General features: G+C 38.9%; 1 pseudogene; it reads right to left on the bottom strand.

The window, feature by feature from the left end:
• Nucleotides 1–500: 500 nt before the first annotated feature.
• LOC129242009 (uncharacterized) overlaps nucleotides 501–21,946 on the bottom strand; it is a 114,021-nt pseudogene continuing 92,575 nt past the window's right edge.

The raw sequence follows: 21,946 nt of genomic DNA, 5'->3' as shown, positions 1-21,946 counted from the left end.
ACTTGTTTTTCGTATGGCGACCGACCCGGTCTAGAGTACATTCACATGTGGCTTTTAGGGTGGCAAAACGCGCGCTGAATATCGCAGAAAATGGTTGCAATGTTAGTGAAATGCTTTTTACATTCATACGTACACAAGTAGCTTTATACACATACATATGCATGTAGTTCTAATTAAATATCTTCCTTCGATTTTATTTAAAGCAAATAATAAATGTGACTTTTAGTATTCTTAAGTTCAATGCATTTTCCCTGGTGCAATGTGATCCAGAAGAGCGATTGTGTGAAATTCTAGTTTTCCTTATGGTTTTTTATCTGCTTTTGTATGTATCCACTATTCCCAAATTCAATGATTTCTTATTGTTTGACGTTATTTTGACGTTCGTGAGCACGCGAAGTGCGTTTTACTACGTTCAATTATTTAAAAAAGAATTTTTCGTTAAACACTATTCTCTATATATTTAGTTACTTATTATACATATATGTATGTGTGTAAATTAAAAATTTTGTTTTGCTTTCATTGAGTATTTAGTTACAAAGCTCACAGCTCAAATGATTCAATGCATATTGGCGCTTAAGGCGTTTGCAAATCTTCATATCTTGCTAACGCCAAAAGGCTTCGCTTGTTCAATTCTTCATTACTGACTGAATGTGATATTGAGTGACGGACACTTTCGGACGTACTTAGGTACGTTGTCCATTAACCATTAAATCTTGCACCGGGCTTGCATTGCCTGATACAGAAGTAGTTATTTGTCTTACCATTCCGCTGCCAAGTTTTTGTAGAATCCCAGAGCCACATCCCAATGGCCCCGATGAGTGTACAGTAGATGTACGTCTGGAACGGATCGATTGCATGCTGGATGATAATAAAAATGGTACACTGCTCGATGTGTTCGGCATTGATCCACCCTGTTTGTTGGAGGATAATAAAGGAGATTTCTTTGAAAGATTATGAAGTCTCTTCATAGCATACAAATGCTAATGTCATAAATATGTACATATATGTATATGTACATGTGTATGTGTCTGTGTTTCTTGTGCGAATTTTGAAGAAGAATATGTGTGCGTTATACGCGTACTGCTTAATTGGTGAGTTGATTACAATAAGAAATATATATATATTTAATTCATATAAACATTTAATACATATAAATTGAAATTGGCAACACTAATTCATATAATTAATTACAAACATAATTTTCATTAGTAATTCGATAGTTTTTCCAATTATACATTTTATTTTATTAATTAAGTATTATTAAATTTTGTTAAATTTTATTACTCAGTAAGGCCGCCCTATTCTAGAGCAATGTTATTATTTCATTTTTTTCATGCATTTTTTGGAGCTCACTCACATTCTTCTTCGCTGGAAATATGTTTTATTTGGGTTTACTAGTTATTCACTGTAGTATTAAAATTTTTGCAATAAAATGTGATGGTTAATGCGTATTATTGCAACTGTTGAACAATAAAAAAAATTAACGACCATTTAGGCAACGAATCGAACAACCAATTACACAAAAGAACATTTTAAGTACATAAAACACAATGTCACAACCGAAATTTTTTAAACGGAAGCAAAACAATAAACGTTTAAACAGTAGTCATTATGTTAACAATAAATAAACGCATATAAATATATGTATGTAGGTATATACTTATAGCGATATGCTTGTATATAATACCAGCTTATACCCGTGGGTTTCACCCCACATTTCTATCAAAAAGTATGCAATGTAAATAAAACAACTTTAACTTTTTTAAGTCAGTTTAGGTATTATTTAAAACGATCGGATATACGACATTTTTTCTTGTATTATTTTGAGTATAAATAAAAAGGTTTTTCGGTGCGCCAACTCTGGAGTAGGCTACATACCTATAAGTGGCCATGGGTAAAACATGAGTTGGTTAGATTGACTCCTGCTACAGCTAATGATTGTCCCTAAGCTTTATTTATGGACATTGCGAAAGCCAGTCTAATAGGAAATTGAAGGCGTTTAAAATTGAAAGGTATATCCGTTTTTGAACGTAGTCCCATCGGTATCATTGGAATTCTTGGTATGAAAACTTTGAGGTTTTCAAAATTTCCTGATAAAACCATAGCTTCTATAACATTCGGTAAAAGTTTCGTGATGATTAGCCTTGTGCCATTGCATAAACGTGGAGGATCCAAATTACGCAGCATAATTATCATGGCCCCCTTTTTAAGCATCAGTCGATGAGGAGGAATTCCTGATGGGTCCGGAGTTAAGAAACTCAACGGGATAATGAACAGCCTGGGATTCTTCGACGACTGTTTCAATGGAATGATAAGTTGTGACAGTTCCTGGTAGTATTTCTTGAATTTTGAATATAGATATTACAATGGAATGCATCAGCTGTTTTTTGTTTACATATTATATTTACAGTGACGGCGATTAAACGATGATTTTATAACTTGTGGTGAACACTGTCAATATTTTCCGCTGTTAAACTTGCATTTCAATTTGATATGTGTTGTTTGCTATTTTATTAATTTGGATTATTTCATATTTAATTTCAAAATAAAACTATTTTAGCTTACATACGTAATCATATATAATAGCTTTGAGTGTAATATTTATGTAGCTAAACCGGCATTATTATCTAGGCATGGCGTAGTTTTTAAAGCATTTTTTTAAATAAAATTGATATTTCGCTTAGATTGCTGGACTGTTTACTTACCGATAAAGCTTTACCAATAAGAGAATGCATTCAATTCAGCAATACCTCTATCGTTGATAATATAAATTCGTTTCTATATCAAATGGTCTAACCCCCATTTTTCTCTAAGCTCAAATTTTTTCTACCTACCTACTAAATACTAACTTCATTAAACTTTTTACCAATTTTTGGTATTCTACCATAAATGCGTCCAGTGATATGCAGTATGAAAAATCCCATTTGTATAGGAGGTGTCACGCCCCATTTCTAGCTATCACCAGTTTTCATGCAGGTGTTAGGTATTAACCTTATATAATCTCTTACCAAATTTCAGTTGTCTAGCCCAAATACAATACTAGCCCAATACAATTGAATTTACATGGGAGGTGCCAAGCCCCCTTTCTCCTTTTTCTCAGTTTTCTTGGAGGTGTTAGGGATTAACCTCATATAACCCCTTCCCAAATTTCATTCGTCTAGCCTAAATACTTCCAGAAATATGGACTATAAAAAACTCCAGTTGTATGGGAGGTGCCACGCCCCCTTTTTCGTTATACGCAGTTTTTCTGGATGTGGTAAGGATTAATGTCATATAACCCCTTACCAAATTTCAGTGGTCTAACGTAAATACTTCCAGAAATACGGACTGTTAAAAAATCCATTTGCATGGGAGGTGCCACGCCCCCTCTTTAGTTATACGCAGTTTTTGTGGATGTGGTAAGGATTAATGTCATATAACCCCTTACCAAATTTCAGTAGTCTAACGTAAATACTTCCAGAAATACGGACTGTTAAAAATTCCAGTTGTATGGGAGGTGCCACGCCCCCTTTTTCGTTATACGCAGTTTTTGTGGATGAGGTAAGGATTAATGTCATATAACCCTTACCAAATCTCAGTAGTCTAACGTAAATACTTTCAGAAATACGGACTGTTAAAAACTCCATTTGTATGGGAGGTGCCACGCCCCCTATATATATCAAAATATTTTTTAGCCTATGACCACCCCGGTAAGGTATCCAATTCGTGTTTCAAATTTGGTTACGATCGGTTTATGCGTTTAGGACGCAAGTCGATCTATAGATACATACATAATTTGAATTTTATATATATAGATATGTAAGTAATTTGGTGATAAAGTAGTGGTAGGTATTTGTTTGTATGTATGCATTTCGCAAGAACAGTTCAACGCAAAACGAACAACAACTCAACAAACGATAGTGGATATGTATAAGTATATATGCATGTATTGTAAATATATACGCTGTACCTGAAAAAGTATTCTCAAACTTTTGAAAAAATCCTAGTTCTCAATTTGATATTCAGCATTAAAACTAAATGGAATTTGAAACTAAATTAGAATTTGAAACTAAATATTTTCTTAAATTTTTTCTCAAATGTTTGTTATCAATTTTATTATGTGTTAGGAAAGATTTGACAAAATGATGGCATCCCTATTGCTTGAAAATGACAAATTTTCAACATGAAAATAAGTAACATGGCTGGTAAATTAATTAAATTTCGAATTTACATTCCACAATTTTAGACTGAGAAAAAAAAATTAATTAAATCATGAATTCGTGTTCCAACGAAGAAGCATACAAAATTGAGTGCCCTTAAAATATTTTACAAATCTTCCATTCGGTATTTAGGGCTTTTATTTCAGCATTCAAACGTCATTCGGGTTTCATAGCTTCTTTCAGCTCGTTTGTGTTGCGAAGAACTTTATTTCTTAGTTTTCTGGTCAAACCCGATTTATTGATATCAGACAATTGAGCGGGTGTTTAAAGTAGGTTAGGGCATTTGTAGATAAACCGATTGTTTTCTGATAGAAAACAATATTGTGCAATATACTTAAGGGTTCGGCCCTTTAACTTCACTTTACGCATATTTGGCTGTTGCAATTTATTCAGAAGGCATTCTCTCATTTATCCTTTTGGCATATCCGGAAGGCTTCGTTTTCGTTTTTATTGGGCATGGTCAAACAGCTTTGCTTGATTGCTTCGCCTTCTCACATTAGCGCACTATCGAACGGGTGTTCGGAAGCTTCGCAGAGGATTTTTGCGCTAGCCCGAAGTTGTGAGCTGTTTGGACCATATGCAGAAGAATCTTCCTGGCCACTCCCAAGTGAATAACAAGCAATGACTTTCTCCACTTGCGTGGACTTGTACATATGGAACTATTTTTCCATCTGGATAAAGAAGTAAAGCGAATGGGTTTGGTAGTGAACGAGGACAAAAAGAAGTATCTCCTGCCATCAAACAGCTCACAAACAGTCGGCACACTCGCTTATCGGTCGGCGCACGTCACCGTAAACAGATATGATTTCAAGGTTGTAAGGGACTTCATTTATTTAGGAACCGGTACAATATATTGATAATAACGCCAGTCTTGAAATTCAACGGAACATCTCTCTTGCCAAGTAAGAGCAACTTGGGACAAAGTAGGCAATTGAGTAATAAAGTCCTCTCTCGACGAACAAAACTAACACTCTACAAAACTCTTATCATACCCGTTTTAATGTATGGCGCAGAAGATTGGATGATGACAACATTCGATGAGGCGTCCCTTGGAGTGTTTGAGAGAAATATTCTGCGGAAGATTTTGGACCTTTGTACAGAAAATAAAGATCCAGCGGCTACATGAGCTGGGTCATGTCGTCCGAGTGGATACAAACGCCCCGGCTCTGAAAGTATTCGACCGGCACCAGCTGGTGGTAGCAGAGGATGATCAGGTGGAGAAGGACTTGGTTTCAACTCATGCCAGTTAGCGCGAGAAAGAAACGCCTGACGTGCTTTGTTAAACTCGACATAAGCGGTTATCGCGCCAATCAGGAAGAAGAAGATATCCAGAAGGTATTCTATTAAGCGCTTCTTTCCAACATCTGCACTTGAAGCACACCCTACACTATCATAAAACCATCTCCATGCCTAGAATTAGCCTTTATATTCTTCAACTCAAATTCAGTATTGGGTTTTCTGCAGTCATAACACTGGCCATTCTGCCCATTTAAGTTATATTTGCTTACATCAGTGTGTACTACCTTAAAACAATAGAATAAGTGCAAAAGGAAGTGATTTGGTTATGTTTACCATTTTCCCAAAGTCTATACCTTGAGGCAAATTTCTTTCGAGCGCTCTAATAAATCGCTTCTTTCGCGGAGTTTGCCAGTGGCGTTTATTTTTATTGAACACATTTTGAACTGTATCATCACAAACCTCTTTATTAATTTTATTCCTTTAACCTTTTATTAAGTTCTATGTCTGATGCAAGGTGACTTTCTAACCTTCCCCCTCTTAAAATCGAGCGATCTTCTTTATCATTGAGTTCCGTCCGCTGACTTAGGCGGCTTTTATTGGCAATTGAAGAGTCACTTTTGTATCTTCAAATTAGGTCTTGAATGAGGTCCGTTCATTAGGTTTATCACTTAAAAACTTTTAGCAAACAAGAAACTGTAGTGGTTTTTATGAAATTTGATACGCTTGTTGACCGCGCACTTGAAATATAACGATATCCTGGCGCATTCTATGATATTTATGTATGAGTATTAATTTTGACATGAATTCTCCGAATTTATTTATTTTTACTTCCAGTATAAAATGGTTGAACGTAAATATAATTTTTTACACGTAGTTAAATTGAGTACACTATAAATAAATGCAGCACATGTTGTTTTCGAAATATTATTAATTTAGCCTTTAGTAAATTGGTTTTAAATTTGAACGCTGCATGCACATATGAATGCAAATTTATAATAATAATCTATTTTTTACGTGAATCATAATTCCATATTCACTAACAAACATTAATTTGTTATCGTAATTTGGTATTTTTTTCGTATCATTGGCAATACTTAATACTTAATATTAGCTTGGGGCAAAAGAAATGCATTATTTTTATTTTTTATTTTGCGCAAATGGTTAAAACTGTTTTTTATTCGATCTTTAACTCTTGAGCGATGATACAACTACTTACATGCCGGTGAACTCGGATTCTTTCTGTGATTTTATCGACCTTTCAATATCAATCACTACAGCCATCTGCCGAGAAAGTAATACATTTATTTTTTCCCAAACTAATATGAGAGCAATGGATTCCATTCCATGGAGTTGAGGACTCTTCAATTTGAGAACTAAGCATATTCAAATTGTGACTTTTAGTTGGAGAACGTTTGTCAACGGTAAGTTTAGATGGATTTGAGAACTAAAGCTGAAGCTTTGAGAAAATGGTTAGTTATCAAATTCCCCTCAACTTGAGATAGAACAAAACGTTTAAGAAAATATTTATTGAAAAATCCATACTTGTAGTAGAGTTCGTAAATGCTTATTTTACGCTCATGATTCCGAATCTGTGCTAGCGAATAGAGCGAAATAATCGAAAAAATAATAATATTTGCTAACAATAAGGAAAACTGTCCTATATTTGCTAGTAGTTTGGACCCACACGCAAGTGTTGAGGATATCAAGCAGCTATTGCTCAATTCAGCCTGTTAAATTTGGTCTCGAGTAACTCGCTAGTAAGCATATTCGAACTCCACTATCAGGTATGCATATGAAGATCAAGTGTTCCGGCAGTGTACAAAAAGCATGGAGGATGGTTCCATGTGTAGAAGTCCACGCAAGTGGGGAAAGTTACTGATCGCCATTCACTTGGGAGTGGCCAGGACGATTCTTCTACATATGGTTCAAGCAGCTCACAACGTCCGGGATTAGCCCACGTATCCTCTGGTTAGCTCCCGAACACCCGTTCGGGAGTGAGCTAACGTGAGAAGGCGAAGCATCCCAGCATAGCTGGTTGTGCGTTGGGTTTGGGACCCGCTACTTAAAAAGCCCCCCCAATGAAAACAGCAACAAAGCCTCGGATGAGAACTTCCAACACTGATGACGACCCCTGCAAACGAAATAAGGAATACGATTTGAGGGCATGCACCTGGAATGTCCGGTCCCTTAATGGGGAAGGTGCCTCTGCCCGGCTGGTTGATGTCCTCGTGAGAGTAAAGGCTGACATCACTGCCATCCAAGAGATGCGATGGACGGGGCAAGGTAAGAAAACCATAGGACCTTGCGACGTCTACTACAGCTGCCATGTAAAGGAGCGCAAATTCGGTGTCGGATTTGTTGTGGGAGAGAGACTTCGTCGCCAAGTACTGTCGTTCACTCCGGTGGACGAGCGTCTCGCAACAATCCGCATCAAAGCCAGATTTTTCAACATATCGCTAATTTGCGCCCACGCCCCGACGGAAGAGAAGGACGATGCGACCAAAGATTCCTTCTATGAGCGCTTGGAACGCTCCTATGAGCGCTGCCCCCGCCACGACATAAAAATCGTGCTTGGCGACTTCAACGCCAGGGTGGGCAAGGAGGGAATTTTTGGTCCTACAGTCGGAAAATTCAGCCTGCACAACGAAACATCCGGTAACGGACAGAGGCTGATCGACTTCGCCGGGGCCCGAAACATGGTAGTCTGCAGCACCAGATTCCAGCATAAAAAGATACACCAAGCTACCTGGCTGTCTCCTGATCGGAAAACGCGAAACCAGATCGATCATGTTGTGATAGATGGAAGACACGCTTCTAGTGTATTAGATGTACGTACGATCCGAGGACCCAACATCGACTCGGATCATTACCTTGTTGCAGCCAAGCTGCGCACCCGCCTCTGTGCAGCAAAAAACGTACATCTACCTACGCAAAGAATGTTCGACATCGAAAAGCTGCAATCACAACAGACAGCCAGAAGATTCGCCACTCGACTCTCACTCCTGCTCTCGGAGAGCACTGCCCAACAAACCGGCATGCGCGAGCAATGGAGCAACATTTCTCGTTCCCTACGTACCGCCGCCGAAGAAGAAATCGGATTCCGGCGAGCCCGAAGAAACAATTGGTACGACGAGGAATGTCATGCTGCCGCCGAAAGAAAAGATGCCGCCTATAGAGCCACGCTGCGATCGGGCGCAACGCGAGCCATGTGGGATCGCTACAGAGAGCTGAGAAAGGAAGAGAGACGTATTATCCGACAGAAGAAACGAGAGGCCGAAATACGTGAGTGCGAAGAGCTTGAGATGCTGGCCAATAGGAACAACGCCCGAAAATTTTACCAGAAAGTTCGGCGGCTTACAGAAGGTTTTAAGACCGGGGCGTTTTCCTGTAAGAACAAAGACGGCGATCTGGTGACTGACGTACAGAGCAATCTTAAATTATGGAGGGAACACTTCTCGAACCTGTTAAACAGTGACAGCTGCGCATGTCATAGAGAATGTGAAGATCCCGATACCCCAATCGATGACGACGGAATTGTAGTTCCGTTACCCGACCATGACGAGGTGAGAATAGCAATAGCACGGCTAAAGAACAACAAAGCCGCGGGCGCCGACGGACTGCCGGCTGAGCTATTCAAACATGGCGAGGAGCTGGTAAGGTGCATGCATCAGCTCCTATGCAGAATATGGTCGGATGAAAGCATGCCTGCCGATTGGAATTTAAGTGTGCTCTGCCCAATCCATAAGAAGGGCGATCCTGCAATTTGTGCCAATTACCGCGGGATTAGTCTTCTAAATATCGCCTATAAGGTTCTAGCGAGCGTATTGTGTGAAAGGCTGAAGCCCACCGTCAACCAACTGATTGGACCTTATCAGTGTGGCTTCAGACCTGGAAAGTCTACCATCGACCAAATATTCACAATACGCCAAATCTTGGAAAAGACCCATGAAAGGAGAATCGACACACACCATCTTTTCGTCGACTTCAAAGCTGCATTCGACAGTACGGAAAGGAGTTACCTGTATGCCGCTATGTCTGAATTTGGTATCCCCGCAAAACTAATACGGCTATGTAAGATGACGTTGCTCAACACCAGCAGCGCCGTCAGAATTGGGAAGGACCTCTCCGAGCCGTTTGATACCAAACGAGGTTTCAGACAGGGTGACTCACTGTCGTGTGACTTCTTTAACCTGATGTTGGAGAGCATCGTACGAGCCGCAGAACTTAATCGCTCAGGCACAATATTTTATAAGAGCGTACAATTGTTGGCGTATGCCGATGATATTGATATCATCGGCCTTAACAACCGCGCTGTTAGTTCTGCCTTCTCCAAACTGGATAAAGAGGCAAAGCGAATGGGTTTGGTGGTGAACGAGGACAAAACGAAGTACCTCCTGTCTTCAAACAAACAGTCGGCGCACTCGCGTATCGGCACCCACGTCACTGTAGACAGTTATAATTTCGAGGTTGTAAAAGACTTCGTTTATTTAGGAACCAGCATTAACACCGATAACAATGTCAGCCTTGAAATCCAACGTAGAATCTCTCTTGCCAACAAGTGCTACTTTGGACTAAGTAGGCAACTGAGCAGTAAAGTCCTCTCTCGACGAACAAAACTAACACTCTACAAGACTCTCATCATGCCCGTCCTAACGTATGGCGCAGAAGCTTGGACGATGACAACATCCGATGAAGCGACGCTTGGAGTGTTCGAGAGAAAGATTCTGCGTAAGATTTTTGGACCTTTGCACGTTGGCAATGGCGAATATCGCAGGCGATGGAACGATGAGCTGTATGAGCTTTACGACGACATAGACATAGCGCAGCGAATAAAGATCCAGCGGCTTCGTTGGCTGGGTCATGTCGTCCGAATGGATACAAACGCTCCGGCTTTGAAAGTATTCGATGCGGTACCAGCTGGTGGTAGCAGAGGAAGAGGAAGGCCTCCTCTGCGTTGGAAAGATCAGGTGGAGAAGGACTTGGCTTCACTTGGTGTGTCCAACTGGCGCCGGTTAGCACGAGAAAGAAACGACTGGCGCGCTTTGTTAAACTCGGCCAAAATCGCGTAAGCGGTTATCGCGCCAATTAAGAAGAAGTATAGTTAGCATTTTAGAGTAAGCAAAGGACAGTTGAATGCATTTGTTTATATTTGTGTGTAATAAGTGAGAAACATAGTTGTACTTGTAGATATGTATTAATATGCTTTTGTGTGTGTGTGAAACAGTGGATAAATAAATGATTTGTACATCACGCGTTGTAAAGTCAAAGCGAAAACGGGTACTCACGATCATGCTCCGTGCAAGCTGCGATAATTTCCAATTAACCGAAAGTAAATGAAATAAAAAATATGGTTGGATAAACAATGGAATGCATACATTGGTGGAGAATTTGCTTAGAGATTGAAAGTAATACGAAAATCAATACAACCCCAAAACGAACATTAAATCATGCATATGAAATAATGAAATTATGCTCACTGAGATAGTCACATAGTGAAATTTGGTGTATTTACGTAATTAACTGAACAATTTAGAAAAGCTCACGCTGCGGAACACTCAGATTTAAAGCGAGATCGAAAAACATTTGCACGCCTATAAAGATAGCTGCAAATATGTATGTATGTATGTACATATATATGTATAAACAGGACACGTACATTAAGTAGATATTGAACGTTTACGATTTGGATCTTTGAGAAAAGTAGCTGTGACGGTTGCAGTCACTCAGATGTACGAGTATAACATTAAAATAAGGAATTTTATGAATCGGCATGAAAATTTGAAAAGACCACGGCGAAATAAAAAATACACTGACACTCACAGGAAATAAATGAAAACAGTTATGTATTTATATTAATACAAAAATATGCTCGTGTCTGGCCGGTAGAACGGAATTGAGTCATGTACAACTTTAAATATTTAAAAGTTACAACTCATAGATAAGGTTAAGCATTTATCAAATATAATTTAATTGTCAAATATAATTTCAGTTATCAAAATTATAATTTATCAAATAGCGAATGCAGCCTAACATTTCCTACTCCCTACAATGAGGCCTATACTTTTGTGTATACGACGAAATCGACTAAATATACGACTATGACTATTCAACTAAAAAAAAGTTGCGTTTTCACTTCACATGGTCCCACTTGTCTTTTTCCTGTTCGCATGCCTCATGCTACCACTTCGCGGAAAGCGTTTTGAGACGCTTGAAGGGGGAAAACAGAAGTTCTAAAGAACTCTAAAGATGCATTATGAAAATTGTTTTAAAGATTGAAATGAATGAAATAAAAAATATATATGTACTTATATAATTGGCGTGTACACTTCTGTTAAGTGATTGGCCGAGCTGCTCCTCCTATTTGTGGTGTGCGTCTTGATGTTGTTCCACAAATGGAGGGATCTAAAATTTAAAGGCGGCTCCGAACGACAAATGGTTTTTTTTGAGGATCTTTTTCATGGCAGAAATACACTCGTAGGTTTACCATTGCCTGCCGAGGAGCGATCGCTATTAGATTCAAACCTCTCGAATGGGAGTCACGCACCAACCCATTCGGCTACGGCGGCCGGGAATAAAATAATAGGCCTTGCATATTAAACAACAACACATAATTGACTCGAATAATCAAATGCACCATGTTTGATTCACGTTTGCATAGACAAAAATACAAAGTGGCTTCAAACAGCCTCTTCTCTTGATACAAGAGTCTAGAGTGCAAGAGTAATGACTACTTTAGCTCACTCATAGGCAGCTAAAAATCTACGAATACGAAGGTTGCTTATTGCTTTCTCATCCTACATTTTCTCCTACGATTAGTTTCTGTTACTCAATATGAAGAAATAGTTCAACGGTAGGATGTTTGGGTCGAATGACGAGGTCATTTATGAAAGATAATAATTTTTTGAAGTGCAGGTCAAATGAATAGGTCACCTATGAACGGGAAGCATTTTTTGAGCGTATCTTATAATTAGGTGGACACCAAAAATTGGAAAAACGTTGAACGAATCACATTGAGCGAAAATGTGATTATTTAGAATAGAGGTTCCAAGACTTATTAAACCACTCCCAGATATGTATTCTATTTCAAATTTCTACACTTTTCATATTTTATTTGTTAACCTTGCCATACAAAAAATCAGCGTAAGAAAACAATTAATTGCAATTACATTCCAACGAAAACAGTTTATTTTAAATTATATTGAGGGTGTGAGTTTTCGAATACCATCAAACGGGAATCGTAAATAAATTTCGAAGGGCATAAATAACGGCAAAATGCAAATAAGTATATGAGAAAACAATAAATTGGAATTGAAATAAGAATATATAATTATGAAGCGGTTACTGTAACTAGCGGTATAGGTGTATATAATATTATAGGATTGACATTTTTTTATTAAAAGGTTTCAAAACTAACTTTAAACAGTTTCACGCAACCCATACCACCTCTACACTAACCACTTCATCAACACTGATGATAAATTTAGTTTTCTTCTTTTCGTTTTTTTTACAGAAACAATAAAAAGTAACTTCTAACTAACTAAAAAATATTTGCGTATAAGCTGCTTCAAAAATAAAAAAACAGTTTTTATATGAACAATTTATGGGGCTATGCGATAGTAAAGCGTTTGCATAGAAGTACAACTTTTTTTTTGAATTCACTAAATGAACGAACTATTTATGCAGGTATATGTATAAATTTACTTGTTTTCAGAAAGTAAAATTTCACTACAAACAATATACATATATGAAGAATTTTTTTTTATTAAACACAATAAAAGTAGCACAGAGTAACCCCGCCCAACCTATAACTACATACTTAGGCAAAACAAAAATTTTAACTCATTAAGCTTCTTTGCAACGGATTTACCAAACAAAAAAGAAAAACGAAGCAATAGAAAAGAAGCTGAATTCAATGAACAGGGTCAACAAATGTAAATCAGCGAGCGCGCATACAAATGCAGACTCTGTAAGATGAATTGGAGTTGGATGTGTTGCAAGGAAGGCGGCTACTTACAGTAGGCGGTGACAGATTGATTGTCGAGCCACGTCGCTCCTGTGGTCCAATGCTCGAGTGTCGGAGTGTTGGCAGTCCAGAGCCTGGCGTTCCACCAGGCGAGGATGCACACGATGGCGCTATGCGTGTTTTCGGTTTCTTCAAAGTGTTATCCGAGAGACGCCGGTTGGGGAATGCATTAGCAACACGCGGGAAGTTACTATCGGGCGATGATAGCGAGCAACCGAACCACCAACCACCCAGCATGCCTGAACCTGTAAATAAACGAACTGCAAAAATTAAAAATATTCGAATCAACATATCGCCCGCTGATGGCTGCGCAAAATATGGTACATATTTTCGTATATCTGTAAATATGTATATATGTATAGAGGTTTATTTTGGTTCACTTCTGTTAGTAGTAATACTCAACACATCAAAGTCCCTAAACAAAATAAAGCCCTGAAATACGTACTTAATGCATTAACTTCGCGAAGCAACAGTCGGCTATGGCGTACGCGCCTATCCGACGTTTTGAAGATTCATAAAAATAAGAAGAAGCTACCCTAATAAGACGAGTACAGTTGGAAGAAGCTGAAGTTATAACAGAAGACTGTACTCGTGATGTAAAAAAACAAAATTTAAATAAAATGGAATACCCTGGACTTTTATTCCGCCATTTAAACAATAGCGCAAGAAAAAAATGAGTGCTCCGTTTTGCGAGGAATTTTTGCATTTTAAAACTTAGCGATTCGGAAAGATTTCAAAATAATTTGAAAGAGTCTCTAAAGAGGGCGCGGTTATGCGCAAAAATATGGTTAAAAATCATCAATTTTTTCTGTTTCATAAAAAAAGAATCAATCGTTCGAAGCTCTGTAGCTAAATTTTGAATTGTTTATTTTTGTTCTGTCACAATAAAATCAGTTAACGCTTCTGAATCGTTAAGGTCATTCCATGAGCATATCAATATAAAATGGCCTGTATTTTCTAAATGGCAAGTATTATTAAAATATGATTCTAACATTTCCTAAAAACCATGAGTTCACATTTAAATAAATAAAGAAAAAGGGCCATCCGATGATCATTAGTAAGCCGTGCATTGTAGTACTAAATAAATAAAGGGTGATTGATTTAGAGGTATCGTATTTTAAATTTTTATTATTTTTGTGTAGAACGATTCATGACATTTATGTTTTAAAGGTAATCCCTTTCAAATGATGGCCGCAACTGAGCTGTAATTGGGTCATCCCTAAACACCAATTTTGAATGACTTCAACCGGAGGATTTCGGACGGTATCTCGTGAATAACTTTAGTAATGTTGGCTTAAAATGTCTCAATTGAAGTTTGTTTATCCGTAAAGCATTTATGACGCAGTAAATCCAATGTTTCACGAATTCTGTGGCTTGTAGCTTGTAGCTTGTTGAAACCAAATGTTTTACAGATAACGAGCTTGAATCAAAGTCAAAACTCGCCATCAAAAGCCATTTGTCATGGCGCGATAAAGTTCTCCATTTACTGTTACATTGGCGCTAGCCTCGTCTTTGAATAATATGGGTCAATGATTCCTCCAGCCTATAGGCCGCACCAAACAGTTATTTTCAATGGCTGTCCTTGACTGACTTCGGGGGGCTCTTCAGGCCAAATATGGCGATTTTGCTTATTGACGTAGCCATAAAGCCAAAAATGTAGGGTGACCTGAGCACTCGATGAACACTTTTCACAGAGCGTCGATTTTAGTAATACAATTGTACGATTCATAAACGTTGTTGGACATAAGTCTTTCCATGATGAAATGTCAATAATTTAGTTTGACAGTAGTCACGTGAGATCTGTCAGAAATGGTCCTATAAGAAGAAATATCTCGAATCTGATCACCTTTTACTTATAAGCAAGGCAACCGTAGCATATTGGATAGAATTTTGCTCATAGCCGAAACAGTCACTTGGACCATAAATACAAATTAGTTTTTCGTGATGTTCGCTGCGATGAACGTCAGCTATGTTTTGGTTTTAAAAATTTGTATTATAACAGGAATTTTTGGGGCAAGAAAATAAAATATAATATCAGGAAAACTTGAATTACTCTTTTTGCTGTGATTCGTATCTCTTTTATCAAGGACTCATTTGACCTATGTAGGTATGTTTTACAACGCAGATGATGAAAATTGCCAATGAATTCAATAGCATGAAAGGTACTGAAAAAACGCTTATAAATTCAAGTCATTCGATGAATGACTTAACGAAGTAGCAGATAAACAGCTACTGTGGTATCACAATGGATCGGCAAATTTCTAAGTGAGTTGATTTAAAGACCGACTGCCACTTCAACTTAACAACCGAGGTCGTAATGAAAAATTGTACCGTCTGCTTTAGTCTGTGTTGTCTGGAGAAAAAGAAATAAATTATTTTTACGGAATATTTTGCGAAAATGGTTTATAGTAAAATTGTCTTATGATCGATCTTCAACTCCTTGGCGATGATACGACTACTAACATACCGGTCAACTTCGATTATTTCTGTGATCTTATCGATATTTTCTTTAAAAAATAAAAAATGCCTAAACAGAATCGACGAAACCAAAGCGGCACCATAAACATCATCCACAATTTCAGTGGCCTGGCTTGCACTTTTGCCTGGCTTGCACGTTTGGTTGCACTGTTACGAAACCATGTTCCTGTACCGTTCATCGTCTGTTATAAATGCCAGATTTTCGGTCATTCTCATATTTTGTAGTAAACAGAACTCAACCGTTTGGCTAATTTTTCATACATATCTGTTATATGAATACCAATTAAAAAAACTCTACACTCTCTTCCAGAATTGCGTTTTTTTCCTTTCGCTCTTAAACCCCTCAATTTCTTTTATTCGATGCCACTCTACTATAATTGTTTTAAATTTATATGCCTACAATTTCTTAAGATACAAAGATATGTCCATTTGCATATTTTTGTTTTAGACCTTGTCTCTCAACTGATTGATTGTCAGGGCCTTCTTGAACCGATATTATTATTATTAGGCTACTGCGCACTGCTACTAAAAGGGATATATTGTGCAAAGCTTGCTGAGGTACCCTATATTTTAAGGCTTTTTAAGAATTTTAGCACATTCTGGAGCTTATTGTTCCGCAGTTTATACGGGAGCACGGTAATACCTTATATTGAGTCTAACTATGGTGGGGAGCAATATGTGTACGAAGTTTGAGCGAGTTTTATTGAAAAAGGTGCAATAACTCAAAAAGGAATGTATTGTAAAATCGTTTATTTAAAATTAATAAAATATTTTATCATTTACTAAATAAATAACCTCTAAGAAATTATTGACATAAAACTCACATATAGACATACATATATATATATGTGGCAACCACTGCCACTATCTTATGATACAGAGAGCCACTATCTTATGATACAAAAGCTCTCTCAATATTTCCATTAGATCTGGCGCTATCGAGTCTCGACATTTATTGTAACTATTGATAGGCAAAGCAATGTGAAAGCAACCGTATGAACATTCTTCTTAGACGACACATCGAAGGGCTCACACGCGTTCGCTACATTGGTGACCCCGACTTGGGTTATATATAAATAATTTTTTTACAATTAGCATATACGACTTTAATTAAAAGCGGGCCCTTTCATCCACTAACATCGGCGATTATTGGTAAGGTATAGTCATAAGACTGGATTTGTGCGACAGTCTACAAAAATACGTAGCGACCAAGGAGTATATTTTTGTATTGTAAATTTCCGGCGAATTGAACACGACGCAAGCATCTAAAGGGTCATGACGAACGAAGCAACTCCACTAACAAACAACGAGGCAGGCTCATCAACACAGCCTCCGCTAATGTATTCTATAACGGGCACGACTGCTCGCACCGTTCTCTGCAGAGCGGCCTGCGCTGTGGTTCGCCCAGCTGGAATCGCAATTCAGAATTCGATCTGTTTGCAATGAAGACGACATGTTTCACCATGCAGATCATTGATCGATACGCAATCAGCAGCGGAGGTAGAAGATATAATACTACGTTCTTCTACATCAACACCGTACACCTCGTTGAAGACGGCCCTAATCGAGCGTCATACGAAGTCAAAAGACGCTAAGCTCCTACAACTTTTAGATGGTGAGGAAATTGGTGACCGCACCCCGTCACAATTTTTTCGTTACCTTCGTAGTCTTTGTCCGGACGTTTCAGACAACGTTATTAAAGCAAGATGGCAGTCCCAACTTTCATCGCAAACACGCGCTTGCTTGGCAGCACAGCCCGACGCCTCACTAGAAGATCTCAGTCGCCTAGCTGACAAAATTCACGAGGTAATTCCAAACGTCGCACGCTCCATTTCCTACATTTCCGAAGAGCAGTCACTACGCTCCGAAATATCAGAAATACGTAAGCAATTACAAACGTTCCGTATAAGCAACTCACGTAGTAGGCAACATAGTCCACAACCTCGTGGCAGACGTAGCTCGTCACACAGTCGCGTGCGTTTGTCGACAGACGGCCAATGTTTTTATCACAAAAAATTTGGCGCTAATGCTCGACGATGCCTACCAGGTTGCAAATTTGCAAAAAACGCGAAAGAGGGTCTATAAAGGCGGTAAAAGACTCTCTAATTACAACATCGCACCGCCTCTTTTTGACAGACCGCGCTTCTGGGACACAATTTCTCGTGGACACAGGCGCTGATTTATCCATTTTCCCTCGTTCGCGAATCAAGACAAACGTAACTCCCGTTGGGTACCAGTTGTACACAGCTACAAGCGCAACAACTGAAACGTATGGGCGTCATATGCTTATGCTTGATTTCGGCTTGCGACGCGAATTCACCTGGTGCTTTGTCATCGCCGACGTAACGAAGCCACTTATTGGAGCCGACTTTATCAGCCATTTTGGTTTGTTAGTCGACTTAAAAAACAAACAAATTTGCGATGAAAATTCGGGTATAACATCTCAAGGGCTAGTGCGAAACGTATCTCACATTATGTCAATCAAGGTGATTTCCAATCAATCGCCCTACAGCGCTCTTCTAAGAGAATTTCCAGCCATCATCAAACCTAACGGTGCATTCCAATTTGTCAAGCACACAACGGTGCATCACATAAAAACCACCGAAGGCCCACCAGTGTCAAGCAAAGCACGTCGTCTTGCACCACATAAGCTTAAAGTAGCTAAAGAGGAATTTGCCAAAATGTTGAAATTGGGAATTGCTCGTCCATCTCAAAGTCCGTGGTCCTCTCCATTGCATTTAGCGCCTAAAAAGAACGGCGAATCGCGGCCGTGTGGGGATTATCGACGCATCAACGACCGCACAGTGCCCGACAGGTATCCTGTGCGATATTTAGAAGACTTTGGTGCTAATTTATACAAGAAAAAAATATTTTCTACCATAGACCTCGTCAGAGCGTTTAATCAAATTCCAGTCGCCGAACAAGACATTGAAAAAACAGCAATTATCACACCTTTCGGGTTGTTTGAATTCCCTTTCATGACTTTTGGACTGCGAAATGCGGCGCAAACATTCCAAAGATTCATGGACGAAATCACTCGCGATCTACCGTTTGTATTCCCGTACATTGACGATCTACTCGTCGCTTCAGACGATGAGCCGCAACATCTCACACACTTGAAAACTTTTTTTCAACGTCTTGAACACTACGGACTGGTAATTAATAACGCAAAGTCGTTTTTCGGCCAATCCGAGGCTAAATTTCTGGGCCATCACATTTCAAGTGATGGTATAAAACCGCTGCCCGAAAAGGTCTGTGCGATTCGGCAACTAACGCCACCAATAACAGTAAAAAAACTGCGAGGTTTTATTGGCATGGTTAATTTCTATCGAAAATTTATTAAAAACGCGGCGGAGTTACTCGGACCATTGAACGAAGCATTAGCTGGTCCAAGTGTTAAAGGCTCACATCCAGTAACATGGACAAAAGCACTTAAAGATTCATTCGAACAATCCAAAGAGGCCCTAGCCAACTCCGCCCAGCTAGCACACCCGAATACCAATGCTGAATTGGCCATTTTCACATATGTGTCAAATACTGCGATCGGAGCAGTGTTACAACAACGCTCGAACAATTCATGGACGCTACCAGAATCGATACGCAAGCTTTCAATTTACGATCGCGAGCTCCACGCAATATACGATGCGGTGAAATATTTTCGGTATATGTTCGAGGGCCGGCATATTGTGATATATACTGACCATAAGCCGCTGCAATATGTTTTTAAGCAAACATCAGGGCACGCTACACCACGGCAGTTCCGCCGGATAGATTTTATAGGCCAATTCACCACAGAAATAAAGCATCTCAGTGGGCAGAACAATATAGTGGCCGATACACTATCACGAATAGGAACAATCTCAGCCCCTGTGACAGCTCAACAGTTAGCAGATGCTCAAAAAGGTGACGCAGAGCTTCAACAGCTTAGCGCTAATCCTAACTCGACGCTTCAATTAAAAAATCTGCATTTTCCGGAGCATAACACTACCTTATACTGTGATGTATCCTCAGGAACAGTTCGTCCATTCGTAGCGGCATCTCTAAGGAGGGCGGTATTCGATTCTTTACACTCTCTCTATCACCCCGGAATACGATGTTCACAGAAGCTTTTAACCAGCCGCTATATCTGGCCATCAATCAATAAGAATTGTCGCGAATGGGCGAGATCCTGCATTGATTGTCAGCGAAACAAAATTCAACGTTATGTGATTACAACACCAGCGAGATTCCAGTTACCGTCTCAGCGCTTCGAGCATATACATGTTGATCTTATTACGCTGCCTTCTTCTAATGGCTTTCGCCAATGCCTGACAATAATCGACCGTTTCACTAGATTTCCTGAAGCTATTCCACTGAAAAATGGTAATACTGAAACAATCGCGCACGCAATTATACATCACTGGATAGCAAGATATGGCGTTCCACTTAGAATAACTTCAGACCGCGGAGGGCAGTTTGAGTCCGACCTGTTTCGCCAGCTTTCACGGTTTTTTGCTATCAGTCACTTAAAAACGACACCTTATCATCCACAAGCAAATGGCCTTATAGAACGACTTCATAGGCAATTGAAGTCGGCGTTGCTGTGCCACAATAATACTTGGTATGACGCACTTCCAATCGTTCTCCTAGGTCTACGCGCTTTATGGAAAAACGACATTTCTACGACGCCCGCTGAATTGGTGTATGGTGAACCGGTTCGTCTTCCTGGAGAATTCATCAATCCAGCAAATAAACAACAACCTACTCACGACTTGCTAAAATTTTTAAGAAATCGTTTTCATAGCTTAACACCTGCCGATATGTCAATCGACTCAAGCCGGTCGATGAAATCCACAATGAACCATCAGCAGAAACTTCCTCAGATTCAACCACAATTAAAAGTACACGGCGGGTACATTGGTTTCTGCTATTACGCTAAGTCAATCGCAGTGTATAGTTCGTTTAGAAGAATGCTTATGTCCTCTACCACTCGCTTAAGGAAAAGCTCAGAGCCTTTCCTTGCACACTGAGCCGCTCTGAGCCAGAGAGGCTGGGAACCCAACAAAGTGTGCTGTTATGTTGTTGGATAAGCGGGAGCAACCACTTCAACAAAAAGTGTAAGGTAAGTCGATTAGTTGCATCGTTTTTGCTGCTTTGCCTATAGCTTAGATCTCAGCTTGGAAGACGATACACCAGTCCGGGAGTCAGAAGGAGCAATTTAAGGTGGTTTAACATGACATCATATTTATGAGTTTTGTATTTATTTAATAATATTTAATAATTTTTATATTCTTTCAAAGGCTTTAACCCTCGTTTTGTCCTTAATCTGCGGATTTAAGTTTTTGATTCACTGGACTTTTTTCGACATTTTCAATTATGCCAGGCAGTTAACAGGTAGGGTTTGGAATCCATGCTTCGTTATGTTGGACTACTTGCTGCGTCTATTTAATTGCATAGCCGAAAGACATACCAGTTTTTAATGATGTGAAAAAGATTTTTTATTAATTGACACATTTATAAGTATACTAGCTAACCCGGCAGACTTCATACTGCCTCAATCGATAAATAAAAGACCTAATCTTTTGTATAAAATGATTTTAAAACAAACAAATCGTATCCGTATTTAATAAAAAAGCATTTATTGAATAAAACATGAAGTTTTATTATTATTTTCGATACATCATGTTGCTTACTTAGAAAACAGAGTTTTCTTGAAATACTGGCTATTTATAAGGTTTAAATATGATATTCACAGACACACACTGTTAAAATACAGTTTGTTAATTAATTTAAAGCTTTATCATAAACTATATTTTTTGTTTTGTTTTGTGGTGCGTAAATAAACAAAGAAGACGGTTTTCCGACGCGCGAACACGCGACGTATAATTGTCCATGCGCAAAACAGGGAAACTCCAAGTTGATTCCACAAACTTCTAACGACTGTCCTTGCGATTTATTTATGGTCATCGCAAAGGCCATACGTACTGGAAATTGTAAGCGTTTAAAATCGAATGGTAAGTCCTTTGGA

This window comes from Anastrepha obliqua, chromosome 3 (assembly GCF_027943255.1).
Source record: "Anastrepha obliqua isolate idAnaObli1 chromosome 3, idAnaObli1_1.0, whole genome shotgun sequence".
Lineage (NCBI taxonomy): Eukaryota > Metazoa > Arthropoda > Insecta > Diptera > Tephritidae > Anastrepha > Anastrepha obliqua.
This window is presented reverse-complemented; position numbering and strand designations above follow the sequence as displayed.